The following is a 16887-nucleotide window of genomic DNA, read 5'->3' as shown; positions in this document are numbered from 1 at the left end:
TCTAGTCCTGCGCCGAAAATGCCTATGTATTGAGAAACACAGCCATTCCCAGAGCACGAGCTGTATTAATATAAAAACAAAAAGATACAAAACAATGTTACACTTAGCACAAATGCAGGTCAACCTCATTTAGTTAAATAAATAGCATTGGTGTGTATTCCCGATTTAAACCACCTGGATCAAGTGTCCCTAACTTCTGTATCCACTTCATCTCTAGCTTTTTTAACTGTAGGTTACGGTCTCCTCCACGTCTCAAGGCTTCTACGCTGTCTATCACCTGATACCGCAGTTGACTCACTGTATGTCTGGCAGCAGTAAAATGTGCTGGTATCGGAAGATGTGTGTATCCACACCGTATATTTGATTTGTGTTGCTTAATTCGATCTTTCACTTTTTGTGTGGTCTCTCCCACATATGCTAAACCGCATGGGCATTTAATTAGGTACACAACGAAAGTTGAATTACATGTAAAATAACTTTTGATATTAATCTTTCGTCCAGTCTGTGGGTGTGTGAACTGGGATCCCTTAGTGATATTATTGCAACTCGCACAGTTCAAACAAGGGAACGTACCCATTTTGGGGACCCCTAAAAATCTTTGTCTTGATTTTGTTAGTGAGCCCACATCTGCTTTTATCAAGGTGTCCCGAAAATTTTTTCCCCTTTTATATGCCATTAATGGTGGCTCGGAGAAAGTTTTTATATGTGGTGCACAGGTTTGTAAAAGGTGCCAATGTTTGTTAATGATATTCTTCACCTTATTGCTAGCAGTCGTATATTGACTAACAAAGGCTAGTCTCGAGGTTTCTTGTTTCACCCTTTTTGTTCTTAACTCTCCTCGGGGGATTTCTTCTACCTCCTTTCTCACTGTTTCTAGAAGTTTTTTAGGGTACCCTCTCACTTCAAATCTCTTTTGCATTTCATCTAGTCTTTGACCCTCTTTTTGTTGTTCTGAGACAATTCGTCTCACTCTCATGAATTGTGACTTAGGCAAATTATTTTTCAATGAAGGAGAGTGAAAGCTAGAGAAATGCAAGAGATTGTTGCGTTCTATTTCTTTCTTGTACAGGTCAGTCTGTAACCGAGTGCCTTCCTTTTTGATGGTTACATCCAAAAAGTTAGCTGTCTCTGCATCGTATGTCAAAGTGAAGTGTAGTGTGGACACCCTGGAATTCAAATAGGTAACAAAGGTTAACAAATTTTCCTCTGATCCTGTCCATAACATCACTATATCGTCTATATAGCGATAATATAGTTGGCAATGCTGTTGATATAGGGTATTAGTATATACAAATTCACATTCAAAGTTATCCATGTACAAGTTAGCATACGTGGGAGCAACATTATTCCCCATGGCGGTCCCCTGTAGCTGTTTATAGAATTGATCTTGGAACATAAAATAATTTTCACGTAAGACCACCTCTAGTAACAATAGCAGAAATTCTTGAATTTCCAGCGAGTAATTGCCATTTGTCAGAAGGGTTTCTCGTACTGCCTTAAGCCCTGCGTCATGCATTATTGATGTATAGAGACTCTGTATATCCATTGTCACTAACAGAGTCTCATTTGTCACCAAGCAATTTTCTAATATATTCAACAAATGTGTTGTATCTTTAAGGTAAGACTTAGTATTGACCACATAGGGTTGTAAAATCTTATCTAGATATAATGACAAAGGGGCCAGTATTGACTCATTACTAGCCACTATCGGTCTACCCGGAGGGGATTGCAAGTTCTTATGAATTTTTGGTTTTTGTGTGTCTGACTGTGCTGGACTCACCTGAAGAGACCTCTGAAGTATCCAAAGAGGATTTGTGAGTATCCTGGTTAAAGGGACAGTACCCTAAAGAGCGCTGAAGATAAACAGGCTGTGTATTAAAGGACATTAAAGGACTTTACCTTTTTTCTTAGTTAGCTAGACAGATTGCACTAGCAAGTTAGTTAGTCAGGCCCTATTGCCACCAGTTAGGAGTGCTGCATGTATTAGGTGCCCATTTATTTTATATAAACCGTTATTTAGTTTAACCAATAGTGTGTGTGTGTTATTACTGTATTCCTAGTGGGGCCAACCGTAGGTCATTCCCGGATCCCACTAGGTGGAGGCACTGCGCTAGTAAGTACCAGGTACCCAGTCTCTCCCAGTACCACTGCGGAGTGGCTCAGGTTTGTCCCGTGTCATCAGGTAAGGGTTAAAAGGGTTACATTACTATGCAGGGAGGTACAAGACCTTTTATACTATGACCAGAGGTAAACAAGTTAGGGACCACCATGTGGGGTTTACCTTGATGTGGTATGGTGGCTTATCAACTTTATGATCATAACTTTGTAACTAAAACCCCTGTCTTTGTGAACACGTGCACTTTTATTTATACTGAATTACTTAGGAGACAGGGGCCCAGGGAATGTGCACTGATTAATTGGACAAATCAGTAGCACTTCCATTGTATTTAAACTAGGGATGCACCGAATCCACTATTTTGGATTCGGCCGAATCCTTCACGAAGGATTCGGCCGAATACCGAACCGAATCCAAACCCTAATTTGCATATGCAATTAGGGGTGGGAAGGGGAAAAAAATTTTTACTTCCTTGTTTTCTGACAAAAAGTCATGCAATTTCCCTCCCCACCCCTAATTTACATATGCAAATTCGGATTCGGTTTGGCCGGACAGAAGGATTCGGCCGAATCCTGCTGAAAAAGGCTGAATCCTGGCCGAATCCCGAACCAAATCCTGGATTCGGTGCATCCCTAATTTAAACACATCTAAACTTAGCCTTGGGGTGCTCCCACAACCCCCCTTTTTGTTTTTCTACATGACCTCGACAGGTTTGAGATGCAGTATTTTCGGATCTGGACTGTTAGCAGCCTCAAGGTATAAATCTAAAAAAAAAAATAGTTATTTTTATCCTAAAAAACTATATTTTTTTAGAGCTTATACAACTCGATCTTTAATAAATAACCAACTAAGTGTAAAAACTCATATTTGAATATGATAACTATGGCCCACTGTGTTTTGTACTAACTATCCACTCTGGCTAGTGACTAAATTATGCAACACTTCTAAGGCAAAAATGTACAATGCCCAGGCAGAGAGAAAAGAACAAAAAAAAAGGTGCAAATTATAGTTTTTTTTAAACTTTATGTCTGGACTAATGCTCTAGAATGGACCTCAAAGACTTGCTCCTCCCAAGTGAGTACAGCATTGACAGGGTAGGCTGGGGCAGGTACTTTTGTATCCTGAGCAAACAGGTTCTGTTATTAGATCTAGTGTGTGTCTGCAATCTAAGTGCGAGATAGTGAGGGGGTTTGAGTAATCTTAGCAATTGTCTCTGTAATTATGACTTTTGACTTGTTCGCTCTTTTACCTCATTTGGTTGGTTTTGATTTGGATTTGCTAAATTTTTAGTATGAGCTCAGCAAAAAATTCTGCATTTCTCTACTGGCTAATATGTTCACAACACTGCCAAAAAAATTTACTGAGAAAAAATGGGTTGACAAAGTAGCCATAACATTTACTGAAAAAAAAGTTGCCATAGAAAAAGTCATTGCGAAAAAATACCCATTGACACCAATGTATTCTGCACTGGAAGAGTTGCCAGAAAAAGTCAATGCATAAAATTTGCCATCAAAAACATCATTGACTTCAAATTGTTATGCAAATTATCCGACATTTTTCTGAATTTTTCAGTGAAGAAGAAAGGGAGAGATTCGCTCATCATTAGTTATTATATTTGACTTCTGAAATCTGAAAAGTACCTATGAATGCTCTTATAAGCCACACATTTAATCATATAAATAGAAAGGAGAAGTTGCTTAACTGTTCTTTCCTTGAAGACATTTCACCAGTCACCCAATTGGCTTTCTCAATTCAGAACATTTTAACATCTTACATAATTGTAGTTAAAACTGCAAACAAGACTCAAACCTTTTCCCACCATCCATCAACAAGAGTTGAAACAGAGATCATTCATTTATCGTTATCAAATGAATGTCATCAATAAATATGACATTTAAGTAAACATTTGAGTATACATTTTAATGTCTAATAATAATGTATTATTCATACAGTATAAAACACGAAAGAAACATATTGTTTCTACACAAATTTGTTTCATAATTACTTCTGGTTTGATCAATATTATGTAACATTTTGTCAGACATACACAGCCTAATTCCATTTAAATGAATGCTTTTGTCCACCCTTCTCTATCCCACCAATCCTGAGGGCATCACATATGGGACTTCCTCTTTTTAGAGAATATATGTTCTGCCCAGGGGCGCTCCACCAATGAGGCGAGTTGAGACACTCGCCTCAGGCGGCAGCGCCCCCCTGGTTACCAGGGGCGGCAAAAATGCCGCTCCTGGTAACTAAGAGCCGAATTTCCGGTTTTCAACCCGGAAATTCGGCTCTTCTAGTGCAGAGAGCGCAAACGCGCTCTCTGCACTAGCGTCGTGCAGCGCCCCGACCCCCTCCTGCGCAGAAAATGTGAGCGCCGTGAGGAGGGGTCGGGGCGGCAACGGAAGGCCGCCTCAGGCGGCATAAAGGCGCGGATCGGCGCTGGTTCTGCCCACCATGTTTCCTCCAGCTTACAGCAAACAGAAGGATAATTCTCAGTCAGTTCAGTAAATGAAATTTACTGATGGAGACCATGGGTGGAAACATTGTTCTTGCAATAAAATATTTCTGGTGTACACAGTAGTAAAAGACAAAGAGTTGGAACGGCAGTAGGTGTGAAGGTGGAAAGTCAGAAAATATCAATAGCAAACAAGAGGTTCAAGATTTAAGAAGCTTTGTTTCCAAGTAAATGTGGTTTGATGTTCATTTCTGGTTTAAATAAAATGATGTAATATTTTGGGAGAAATATGCAGCCTAAAAGTCCAGCACTTGAGGTGAGTATGGAAAATACCTACACACAGTTTTTTTGCCTTTGGTGCTCAGATAAACTGGGATCATTGTGATCCAAACACTGCAGAAGAGCAGCATTCTGAAAGTGATGTACTTGGCCTCATTAAAACTGTCCGGTAATGTCCGAGCTAAAAATGCTAAAACAAAACTAACAGCTGCCAGAAGCCCCATATACCCAATAACTGAGTAAAAGCCAATAGCTGAGCCCTCATTGCACTGAATGATGATGGTTCCAGGGTAAGTGTGAAGGTCCAGTTCCTGAAAGGGAGGAGAAATGGCCAACCAAGTCATGCAGATTATTATTTGAATGGATGAGCAGAACAAGACTACAGAATTGGACAGTTTGACTCCCACCCATTTTCTCCATGAGCTCCCTGGCTTGGTGGCTTTGAAAGCAACACAAATCATGATAGTATTGGCCAGGAGAGAAGAGACAGCTATGGAGAAGGTAATTCCAAAGGTGATGATATGCAGCATGCAGGTTATATCCACAGGTCGACCGAGGAACAGAAACACACTGAGGAAGCTCAGCTTGATGGAGACAAGGAGGAGGAAGCTGAGGCTCCTGTTGTTGGCCCTCACTATTGGGGTGTCCCAGTTTGTGATGAAAATTCCTATTATTATCACAGATATAGTACAAAAAAGAAGAGAGCTGGATAAAAATAATAGGGAAGTCACTTCATTTGTATAAGAGAGAAATTGTTCAGTTTTAACAATACACTGAATCCTCTCTTCATTGGGCCATTCCATGTCTGAGCAACTGGTGCAGTTCTCAGTGTCTGAAAATACACCAAATCATACAAACACTAAATATAAAATATAGCTGGTCAATACTAGCGATATGAGTTTAACAGAGACTTAAACCAAAAACCTTTTACACACTTTGCACTTTGCCTTCCATGCCAGCTACATTGACTTTGAACTTCCCTTTCTCTTTCAGAGCATAGAGATAAAAGGCCACCTATATTCCCATATTCTGCAATACTGTAATGATGAGGAATTGGTGGGGCCAACATAGATGGTTTCTGAGCCAAAAAACGGATACTCCCTAAATATTAAATGGGGTGGTCACCTCTTAATTTACATAGTTACATAGTTACATCATTAAATTGGGTTGAAAAAAGACCATCAAGTTCAACCCCTCTGTAACACCTCCAAATAAACACCCCTCCCTACTTTTAATTAAATTCTATATACCCATACCTATACTAACTATAGAGCTTAGTATCACAATAGCCTTTTTTATTATGTCTGTCCAAAAAATCATCCAAGTCCCTCTTATAGTCATTAACTGAATCAGCATCACAACATCACCCGGCAGTGCATTCCCCAACCTCACTGTCCTCTCTGTGATGAACCCCCTACTCTGTTCCTTTAAATGAAACTTCTTTTCCTCTAGTCTGAAGGGGAGGCCTCTGGTACGGTGATTCTCTTTATGGGTAAAAAGGTCCCCTGCTATTTGTCTATAATGTCCTCTAATGTACTTGTAAAGTCTAATCATGTCCCCTCACAAGCGCCTTTTTTCCAGAGAAAACAACCCCAACCTTGTCAGTCTCCCCTCATAATTTAACTCTTCCCTCCCTCAAACCAGTTTAGTTGCACTTAGTCTCTGCACTCTCTCCAGCTCATTTATATCCCTCTTAAGGACTGGAGTCCAAAACTGCCCCCATACTCCAGATGAGGCCTCACCAGGGACCTATAAAGAGACATAAATATGTTTAATCCCTTGAGTTAATACCCTTTTTTATACAAGACAGAACTTTATTTGCTTTAGTAGCCACAGAATGACACTGCCCAGAATTAGACAACGTGTTATCTACAAAGACCCCTAGATCCTTCTCATTTAAGGAAACTCCCAACACACTGCCATTTAGTGTATAACTTGCATTTATATTATTTTTGCCAAAGTGCATAACCTGCATTTATCAACATTGAACCTCATTTTCCAGTTTGCTGCCCAGTTTCCCATTTTAGACAAATCACTGTGGAAAGTGGCAGCATCCTGCATGGAACCTATAGTTCTGCACAATTTAGTATCATCTGCAAAAATAGAAACAGTAAATTAACTTATAGTATGTTATAGAATGACTAATTTGAAGCAATTATTCAATTTGTCTTCAATATTTACTTTTCATAGTGTTCATATTACAGTCACTTATTCAAATCAATGCATGGTTGCTAGGGGAATTTGGACTGAAATTTGCTTACATAGTAACATAGTAAGTAAGGTTGAAAAAAGACACGTCCATCGAGTTCAACCTTTTTGTTTTTTATTAACTACCTATCGGACTAGTCCCTGGATCAACTTGGACTATGAGCTATTTCCCATAACCCTGTATTCCCTCACTTGCTAAAAAGCAATCCAACCCCTTCTTAAAGCTATCTAATGTATCAGCCTGTACAACTGATTCAGGGAGACAATTCCACATCTTCACAGCTCTCACTGTAACAAACCCCTTCCCAATATTTAGCTGGAACCTCTTTTCTTCTAATCGGAATGGGTGCCCTTGTGTCAGCTGGAAAGACCTACTGGTAAATAAAGCATTAGAGAGATTATTATATGATCCCCTTATATATTTATACATAGTTATCATATCACCCCTTAAGCGCCTCTTCTCCAGCGTGAACATCCCCAATTTGGCCAGTCTTTCCTCATAGCTAAGATTTTCCCTTTACCAGCTTAGTTGCCCTTCTCTGTCCCCTCTCTAATACAATAATCACTGAGACCTAGTGGGATGAAACATGTGACTGGATTGTGAATTTAAATGGTTACACCCTTTTTAGGAGGGACAGAGGGATTAAATAGCGGGTGGAGGAGTGTGTTTGTATGTAAAGCCTGAATTAAAGCCATGCGCTAAAGAAATAACAATAGCTGCCACTGGTGAGGGTGTAGAATCCCTCTGGGTAGAGATTTTGACTGGGTAAAAGGTAACAAAGAGAATTATCATTGGTGTATGTTATATACCACCTCGTATACGTGTCGAGTATGAAGCCCAGCTACTCTTGCAGATACAAGCGGCTTCACAGCTGGGTCAAGTTGTTGCTATGGGTGACTTCAATTATCCAGACATTGACTGGGGTAATGGGGTTGCTAAGACAGAAAAAGCTAGTAGGTTTGTAAATATGCTGAATGACAACTTTTTATTCCAGCTCGTTCAAGAACCTAATAGGAATAACTCTCTTTTGGACCTTGTAATAACTAACAATACTGAACTCATCTCTAACATTTGTGTGGGTGAGGGGCATTTAGGGAATAGTGATCATAACATGGTCTCTTTGTTTAGTTATAAGGGAGTAACTAAAACACTAAACTTCAGACGCGCAAACTTCGACAGTATAAGGACATCTCTGCAACATATTAAGTGGGAAATGCTTTTCACAGGGTTAAACACTGAACAAAAATGGGAAGTCTTTAAAATGCTGATTAATAAATATACTTGTCAGTATATTCCACTTGTAAGCAAGGAACGTCATTGCAAAGCAAAACCTTTTTGGTTCAATAGAAGTGTTGGTGTTGAGGTGGGTAAGAAAAGACCTGCTTTTAAGGCTTTCAAGTTAGCTGGTACAGCCGAAATATTTATAAGGTACAAGGAGGCCAATAAATCATGCAAAGAAGCTATAAGGCAAGCTAAAATTGATATAGAAAAGGATATTGCAGCAAGCAGTAAAAAAAATCAAAAATCATTTTTTAAATATGTTAATAGTAAAAAAATGAAGCAGTAAGGGATGAGACCTTTACTATCAGAGGGGGGTCAGCTGGTTGATGAAAACAAAATAAAAGCACAGATTCTGAACTTATATTTTTCATCTGTCTACACAAATGAGGAACCAATAAGTGAAGGTTTCCTTCTTAACAGTCCCAATTCTAGTAATACAACTAATGATGCATGGTTCACACATGATGAAATTCAAAAGAGACTAGAACATGTTAAGATTAACAAAGGTCCAGGGCCAGATGGTATTCATCCCATGGTAATTAGTGAGCTTAGCTCTGTGATTGCCAAACCTCTTTACTTAATTTTTCAGGATTCATTGAGATCTGGCATAGTGCCGAGAGACTGGCGAATTGCTAATGTGGTGCCTCTATTCAAAAAAGGTTCCCGTTCTCAGCCTCAAAACTATAGGCCGGTTAGCCTGACGTCAGTGGTAGGAAAGCTTTTCGAAGGGTTAATAAAGGATAAGATACTGGACTTCATAATCATAATACTATGAGTTTGTGCCAGCATGGTTTTATGCATAATAGAACTTGTCAGACTAACTTAATGTAATGGAAGATGGTGAACTTACCCCACGTGATGTCCAAGATGGCGACCTCCTGCTCCACCATGCGGTTCTTCCTGGTCGCAATGTGACTGCGTCAGAAACGAGTCGCTCCCGGATTGGTCGCCGGCGACGGAATGGACGCCGGCGTCAGAATGTGCGTCGGCGTCAGGACGCTAACGTGAGGACGCCGGCGTCAGCGTCATGACGTCATCGCGTCAAGTTTTGGCGCCAACTTTGGACTATTTATTCCTGACTGCCCTTTACCTCCTTGCCCAATTATAGGTCTATCTCGCATAGTTCCTGGGTGTGATTTACTGCTTCCTGATTATCTGTGTACCGACTTCTTGCCTGTTTTACGACTCTGATCCTTGCTGCCTGTATTTGACCATTAGCCTGTTTTCGACCATCCTCTTGATAAATCCTTTTGTACCGCGAACTTGGTGTTATTGCCTCCTCCTTGGTCCGCACTACATCGGAGCCTTCGGGCCCTGACACTTAATTTCTTTTTATGAGAATGTAAGTAGAGACCTCGATTCTGGGATGGCAGTGGATGTGATTTACTTAGACTTTGCTAAAGCATTTGATACAGTGTCACACAAAAGGCTACTGGTTAAATGAAGGAATGTTGGCCTGGAACATAGTATTTGTACCTGGATAGAGAACTGGCTAAAAGATAGACTACAAAGAGTGGTGGTAAATGGAACATTTTCTAATTGGACCAGTGTTGTTAGTGGAGTACCGCAGGGCTCTGTACTGTGTCCCTTGCTTTTCAACTTAAGTTTAATAATGACCTGGAGGTGGGCATTGAAAGTACTGTTTCTATTTTTGCAGATGATACTAAATTGTGCAGAACTATAGGTTCCATGCAGGATGCTACCACTTTGCACAGTGATTTGTCTAAACTGGAAAACTGGGCAGCAAACTGGAAAATAAGGTTCAATGTTGATAAATGCAGGTTATGCACTTTGGCAAAAATAATATAAATGCAAGTTATACACTAAATGGCAGTGTGTTGGGAGTTTCCTTAAATGAGAAGGATCTAGGGGTCTTTGTAGATAACAAGTTGTCTAATTCTGGGCAGTGTCATTCTGTGGCTACTAAAGCAAATAAAGTTCTGTCTTGCATAAAAAAGGGCATTAACTCAAGGGATGAAAACATAATTATGCCTCTTTATAGGTCGCTGGTAAGGCCTCATCTGGAGTATGCAGTGCAGTTTTGGACTCCATTCCTTAAGAGGGATATAAATGAGCTGGAGAGAGTGCAGAAACGTGCAACTAAATTGGTTAGAGGGACGGAAGACTTAAATTATGAGGGTAGACTGTCAAGGTTGGGCTTGTTTTCTCTGGAAAAAAGTCGCTTGCGAGGGGACATGATTACACTTTACAAGTACATTAGAGGACATTATAGACAAATAGCAGGGGACCTTTTGACCCATAAAGTGGATCACCGTACCAGAGGCCACCCCTTTAGACTAGAAGAAAAGAACTTTCATTTGAAGCAACGTAGGGGTTCTTCACAGTCAGGACAGTGAGGTTGGGGAATGCACTGCCGGGTGATGTTGTGATGGCTGATTCAGTTAATGCCTTTAAGAATGGCTTGGATGATTTTTTGGACAGACATAAAATCAAAGGCTATTGTGATACTAAACTCTATAGTTAGTATTGGTATGGGTATATAGAATTTAATTAAAAATAGGGAAGGGTGTGTGTATGGATGCTGGGTTTTCATTTGGAGGGGTTGAACTTGATGGACTTTTTTCAACCCAATTTAACTATGTATAACTATGTATAACTATGTATAATAATGTCCTGTTTGAGTGATGGAGACCAAAACTGTACGGCATATTCTAGATGGGGCCCTTACAAGTGCTCTATACAGTGGAAGAATGACCCCCTCCTCCCTTGACTCTATGCCACTTTTAATACAGCTCAAGACCTTATTTGCCCTTGATGCTGCTGACTGGCATTGCTTGCTACAGACAAGTTTATCATCTACAAGGACTCCAAGGTTCTTTTCCATAATGGATTTGCCTAGTGCAGTCCCATTAAGGGTATAAGTGGCTTGGATATTTTTACATCCCAGGTGCATGACTTTACATTTATCAACATTGAATCTCATTTGCCACTTAGCTGCCCAGATTGCCAGTTAGTCAAGATCCTGTTGCAAGTGCCACATCCTGGATGGAATTAATTGGGCTGATAGTTTTGTGTCATCTGCAAACACTGATACATTACTTACAACACCCTCCCCTAAGTTATTAATGAACAAGTTAAATAAAAGTGGACCCAATACTGAGCCCTGGGGGACCCCACTAAGAACCTAACTCCAAGTACAGAATGTCTCATTAACAACCACCCTCTGTACCCGATCCTGTAGCCAGTTTCCTATCCATGTGCAAACGACTTCATTAAGCCCAACAGACCTTAGTTTAGAAAGCAGTCATTTGTGGGGCACAGTATCAAACGCTTTGGCAAAATCCAAATAGATCACATCTACTGCCCGCCAATGTCCAGAACCTTACTTACCTCATCATAAAAAGCAATCAAATTCGTCTGACATGACCTATCCTTCATAAAGCCATGCTGATTGTTGCTCATAATGCCATTCATTAGGACAAAATTTTGAATGTGATCCCTTAACAAACCTTCAAATAATTTGCCCACCACAGATGTCAATCTTACTGGCCTATAATTGCCAGGCTGAGATCGTAATCCCTTTTTAAATATTGGAATAACATCAGCCTTTCCCCAATCCATAGGCACCATACCAGATGACAGTGAAAGGTGCTGAATAAAAAGCTAAATAACAAACCACAAATAATAAAAATGAAAACAAAATTCAAAATGTCTCAGAAAATATTTGTGTTGGAAACAGTTGGTTAGTTATTCTGTAAAAATTATATCACAATGAACAAAAGTGTAATAAATATATGTGTACTATTTTATTTGAAGATTCTTGCTGATTATACTTGAAAAATGCCCTTCTGAACACTGTATACAAAGATAACAGCAGTATGGGAGTCACCGGTGTAATTCCTTCCTAAAGCGAGGTACACAGTTACCTTTACACCGAGTTTCTTTTAGTGCTGTTTGCATCCATAGCAAATCAGTTGCGTGGGTTTTGGTGGGCAAAGTTGTATCCTCTTTATTTAACCCAATGCAGACTGGCAACACTTGAAACGCAAAGATATTATTATGGTTTTAAAAAGTCAAAAAGTCATCATGCATTCGTACATCCTACATGATGACTGATGAAGCCAAGGACATTTTTGCCCTGGCGTGGCTTTGTTTTCTTGCAAAGGCTTCACCAACGTAAACCTTCAAAAATAAATAAAGAAATAAATAAAAAATATAGAAATGCAAAACCCATAGGAACGAGCGATGGGGACATTTCTTGCATCCCCACAGAAGGCAGCAGGATGCGTCCATCGGTTTCACATGGTGCTGGTGCACCGAAATTCGAAAATCAATTATAAATGGGGATCAAATGTCAATGTCCCTTTTAAAGTCGATTGAAAAGGAATTTAGAGGCACGTCGAGCCAGGCAGGAGTTGAACCTACAATCTTCTGATCCGTAGTCAGATGCGTTATCCATTGCGCCACTGGCCCCCCGTTAAGCTGCAAAACAGATCTCTCGGAAGTTGCTGTGAAGCCCAGAGACTCTGCGTTCCGCCCCACAATATGGTGAGGAGAGAGACTTCACGTCCCCGAATTCATCACTGGATGAAATTAAGGGAGGAGTTGCATTCTACTCTCAACCTAAGGGATCTTGGGAAATAGCTTGTTGGACTCGTCATGGGTTCCTTCCATTTGTACGATGACCTGTTTTAAATGCCTTCATAAAACTTGTGGGGCTTTTATAAGTCAGATGTCCTTGTTTGTAGCTGTGGACCGGTGTTACACAGAACATTAAAAACAATTTCAGAAAACAAACACGATCATAATCGGCAACATTTGTGGAAACTGTTGCGCAAAAAGGTCACAAAGTCTGGTGTCCGGTACAGCGCGTGAGTTTCTGTAGTGTAGCGGTTATCACGTTCGCCTCACACGCGAAGGGTCCCCGGTTCGAAACCGGGCAGAAACAAAACTCTGCTTATGCCGCAAGCTGCTTGTTTGTCATTCATCAACCCAAAGCGGAAATGGGAAAGATCGGCGCACTTTCCTTTAGAATTTACATTTTGTACAGACTATGGAAAGCCCAATGTTTGGGAACGAGGGCAAAACATTCACCCGTCCCAAGAATACTAATGGCATCCAGACATTATTACAAACGAAAAACATTGACCACGCCAAAAGTGGAGAAAGCTCGGCGAAGCCTCAGCTACTTTATGCAGAAGGTGGCACGAGCACAACGCAGAAGAAACTCTTTAGAAGAGGAGGGTAACAAAATAGTTACATAGTTAAATCGGCTAGAAAAGAGACAAAGTCCATCAAGTTCAACCCCTCCAAATCAAAACCCTGCATCCATCCACACACGCCCCTCCCTACTCTCACATAAATGCTATTTACCCATATTTATACTAGCTATAGAATTTAGTATCACAATAGCCTACGTTATTATGTCTCTAAAAGAAATGTCATCGTAAACAATTCTGTGTAGGAGTTAATTGACCTCAGTTGCATCAAGGAAGCCGCCATCGGCCTCCCTGGTGGTCTAGTGGCTAGGATTCGGCGCTCTCACCGCCGCGGCCCGGGTTCGATTCCCGGTCAGGGAAAATGCACTTTTCTGGCTGGTGGCTTTAATGCCGGGGCTTGAGAAAGTCTTTCCCAAAGTACAGGTGGTGCAAGGTCTCCAGTGCTGTAGAGAAGAAGGCGCTTGTATTCGTATGGTGAAGGTGCCATGACTCGAGCTAAACTGAAGAAACGGTCTTATCTAAAGCCATGTCGTGCATTTAACCTTTCCCCGAACAATACAATACTACCGTTGTTCACATGGGATGCCGGGACACAATTTTCTGTGTTAAATGGGATGTTTGATCCCAGTGAGTTCCGCTATTCTGTGTTAAGCGCACAAACCAAAGTGGCTTCATTTGCAGATCTCGCCGCAAAGAAACCAAAATCAGCAAAGGAGCTTAGGTAACACCATTTAAATATGACATTGCGCTGCAAAGCCCTCCCCTCTGCTTCCCTTTAGCTCAAAACGACTTTTCAGCGCTCAGCTGAAGCCAGAAAACCCCTTCTCGCTACTTACACTTCTACACCTCTCAGCTCTTTTGACTCGGTGGACCACCCTCTCCTCCTCCAGCCCCACCCTCTCCTCCTCCAGTCCCTCTGTTCTCTTGGCCTTTGTGACACCGCCCTTTCCTGCTTTTCCATGGCCTTTTTCAGCGTCCCTAGTGTTCATTAGTGTGGGCCGCTGCTTGACGGCCTCAGAGCTGTCACCGGCGGGACGGCTTTCCCAGTGACTCAGATCGGAGGCTCCTAGAGCAGCTCCTCAAGCGGTTTCTCTAGTGTAGTGGTTATCACGTTCGCCTAACACGCGAGAGGTCCCCGGTTCGAAACTGGGCAGAAACACTGATGCTTCGCACCTTTTATTTCTTCCTTTCCCGTAGTGCCCTCTCTCGCAGAAATGTATTTACAAATAAAAAGCCTTCTAAGCCAGTTGAAAGATTGGAAAAAAACTAAAACCCGGGCAAATAAAGTGAGTGTGTGGGTTATCATGAATTTTAACTGTGGATCGGAAGGTTTGAGGTTCGAATCCTTACGTTTAAACTGCATTTTGAAAAGAAGAAGAAATTGTAAATGGGAAAGCCAAAGGGATTAGGTGAGTCAGTGTTCCTTCTTTGCACAGAAAGTCGGACAAGGGCCAAAACTTTTTCAAGAGAGGCTTGCCGTGGGTCACCTGGAATGCTGAGTCGGTAAAATGGGTCGAAACCGAAAATGAATGCCAACTACCATTGTGCTGAGGAAATAAACACAAGCAACGTGTACAGAGCAGCCGCCACTTGCGAACAAGGGGTAGAGGGCAAACGCGGTCCTGGCCCGCAGCATGCCGTGATCGTATAGTGGTTAGTACTCTGTGTTGTGGCCGCAGCAACCCCGGTTCGAATCCGGGTCACGGCAGCTTTTCACCCTTGCTTAAGCCTGGCCCTTTTCTAGCACTCAAACGAAAATTTGAAAACGGCTTTTCTTCCTCACTTTTAAATGGCGCACCCTTGCAAACTGAATAGGTAGCCGTCGTTTCCTGTGGGCCGACTCTTTAGCTGGCTTTACGCATTACACTTGAATTGTATGACACCAATTCATTTGGAATCTCCGTCTGATGAAGGATTTTGGTATGAAAACCACATCGGTTTGAAAACATTTCCCTCTGCTCCCTTGTTGAAGAAATTTGCAAGCTTTACATTTATGCTAGCAAACATTACCCCCAAGTATTCACATGCCTAGCACCTTCCTCTCCTTCCCTATAAATGGCTGCTAATCAATTCTTTTATGTCCTTGCCTGGGAGAAAACAATTTTAGGGAGAGAAGGGCATTCCTGAGCCAAAAAGCGGTCTGCTAAAAACCATCCTCCAATGCAGTTCTAATATCTGTCCAACAGATGTACTTGAGGCGCTTCAACGAGTAACAAGCGGTAACGGTCCACTGTTGACCCGTCTACTCTTAATGCTGGAAGCTACTTACAGAAGTCGGCTTATGTTCTTGGCGTTCCTAACTCACCTCATCTTACCTCTATATGATTTCTAATCAGGGAACGGGTTTTCTTCCGGACCTGCTGACATAACATCTAGCTAACTAAAAGCCTTTCTTGCAATTCTCCAGCATGGACCCGAGACTCAGCAGCATTATTTGTCCCAGCTGCTTCAAAGTCTCTTTCGAGCAAGTGGCACCGCGAGCACCCCAGATGGGACTTGAACCCACAATCCCCGGAGGCCAGTGCCTTATCCATTAGGCCACTGGGGCACAGGGCAGACCCGCGGCCATGTTTCTTTTAGTGCTGTTTGCATTCATAGCAAATCAGTTGCGTGGGTTTTGGTGGGCAAAGTTGTATCCTCTTTATTTAACCCAATGCAGACTGGCAACACTTGAAACGCAAAGATATTATTATGGTTTTAAAAAGTCAAAAAGTCATCATGCATTCGTACATCCTACATGATGACTGATGAAGCCAAGGACATTTTTGCCCTGGCGTGGCTTTGTTTTCTTGCAAAGGCTTCACCAACGTAAACCTTCAAAAATAAATAAAGAAATAAATAAAAAATATAGAAATGCAAAACCCATAGGAACGAGCGATGGGGACATTTCTTGCATCCCCACAGAAGGCAGCAGGATGCGTCCATCGGTTTCCCATGGTGCTGGTGCACCGAAATTCGACCATCAATTATAAATGGGGATCAAATGTCAATGTCCCTTTTAAAGTCGATTGAAAAGGAATTTAGAGGCACGTCGAGCCAGGCAGGAGTTGAACCTACAATCTTCTGATCCGTAGTCAGATGCGTTATCCATTGCGCCACTGGCCCACCGTTAAGCTGCAAAACAGATCTCTCGGAAGTTGCTGTGAAGCCCAGAGACTCTGCGTTCCGCCCCACAATATGGTAAGGAGAGAGACTTCACGTCCCCGAATTCATCACTGGATGAAATTAAGGGAGGAGTTGCATTCTACTCTCAACCTAAGGGATCTTGGGAAATAGCTTGTTGGACTCGTCATGGGTTCCTTCCATTTGTACGATGACCTGTTTTAAATGCCTTCATAAAACTTGTGGGGCTTTTATAAGTCAG

At 41.5% G+C, this 16887-nt stretch overlaps 6 non-coding genes across 6 annotated transcripts; 4 read left to right on the top strand and 2 right to left on the bottom strand.

Moving 5' to 3' along the window:
• Positions 1-12704: 12704 nt before the first annotated feature.
• On the bottom strand, positions 12705-12777 carry trnar-acg. The gene has a single exon. It is a non-coding gene; the product is annotated as a tRNA-Arg (tRNA).
• A 402-nt stretch (positions 12778-13179) lies between these two features.
• Positions 13180-13252, top strand: trnav-cac. Its single transcript has one exon. It is a non-coding gene; the product is annotated as a tRNA-Val (tRNA).
• Positions 13253-13811: 559 nt separating this feature from the next.
• Positions 13812-13883, top strand: trnae-cuc. The gene has a single exon. It is a non-coding gene; the product is annotated as a tRNA-Glu (tRNA).
• A 726-nt stretch (positions 13884-14609) lies between these two features.
• Positions 14610-14682, top strand: trnav-aac. The gene has a single exon. It is a non-coding gene; the product is annotated as a tRNA-Val (tRNA).
• Positions 14683-15159: 477 nt separating this feature from the next.
• On the top strand, positions 15160-15231 carry trnah-gug. Its single transcript has one exon. It is a non-coding gene; the product is annotated as a tRNA-His (tRNA).
• A 1324-nt stretch (positions 15232-16555) lies between these two features.
• trnar-acg lies at positions 16556-16628 on the bottom strand. The gene has a single exon. It is a non-coding gene; the product is annotated as a tRNA-Arg (tRNA).
• Between the last annotated feature and the right edge of the window lie 259 nt (positions 16629-16887).

The sequence above is a fragment of the Xenopus laevis genome, chromosome 1L (assembly GCF_017654675.1).
Source record: "Xenopus laevis strain J_2021 chromosome 1L, Xenopus_laevis_v10.1, whole genome shotgun sequence".
Taxonomy (NCBI): Eukaryota; Metazoa; Chordata; class Amphibia; order Anura; family Pipidae; genus Xenopus; species Xenopus laevis.
Note: the sequence above shows the minus strand (reverse complement) of the source record. Positions and strands in the feature narration are given on the sequence as shown.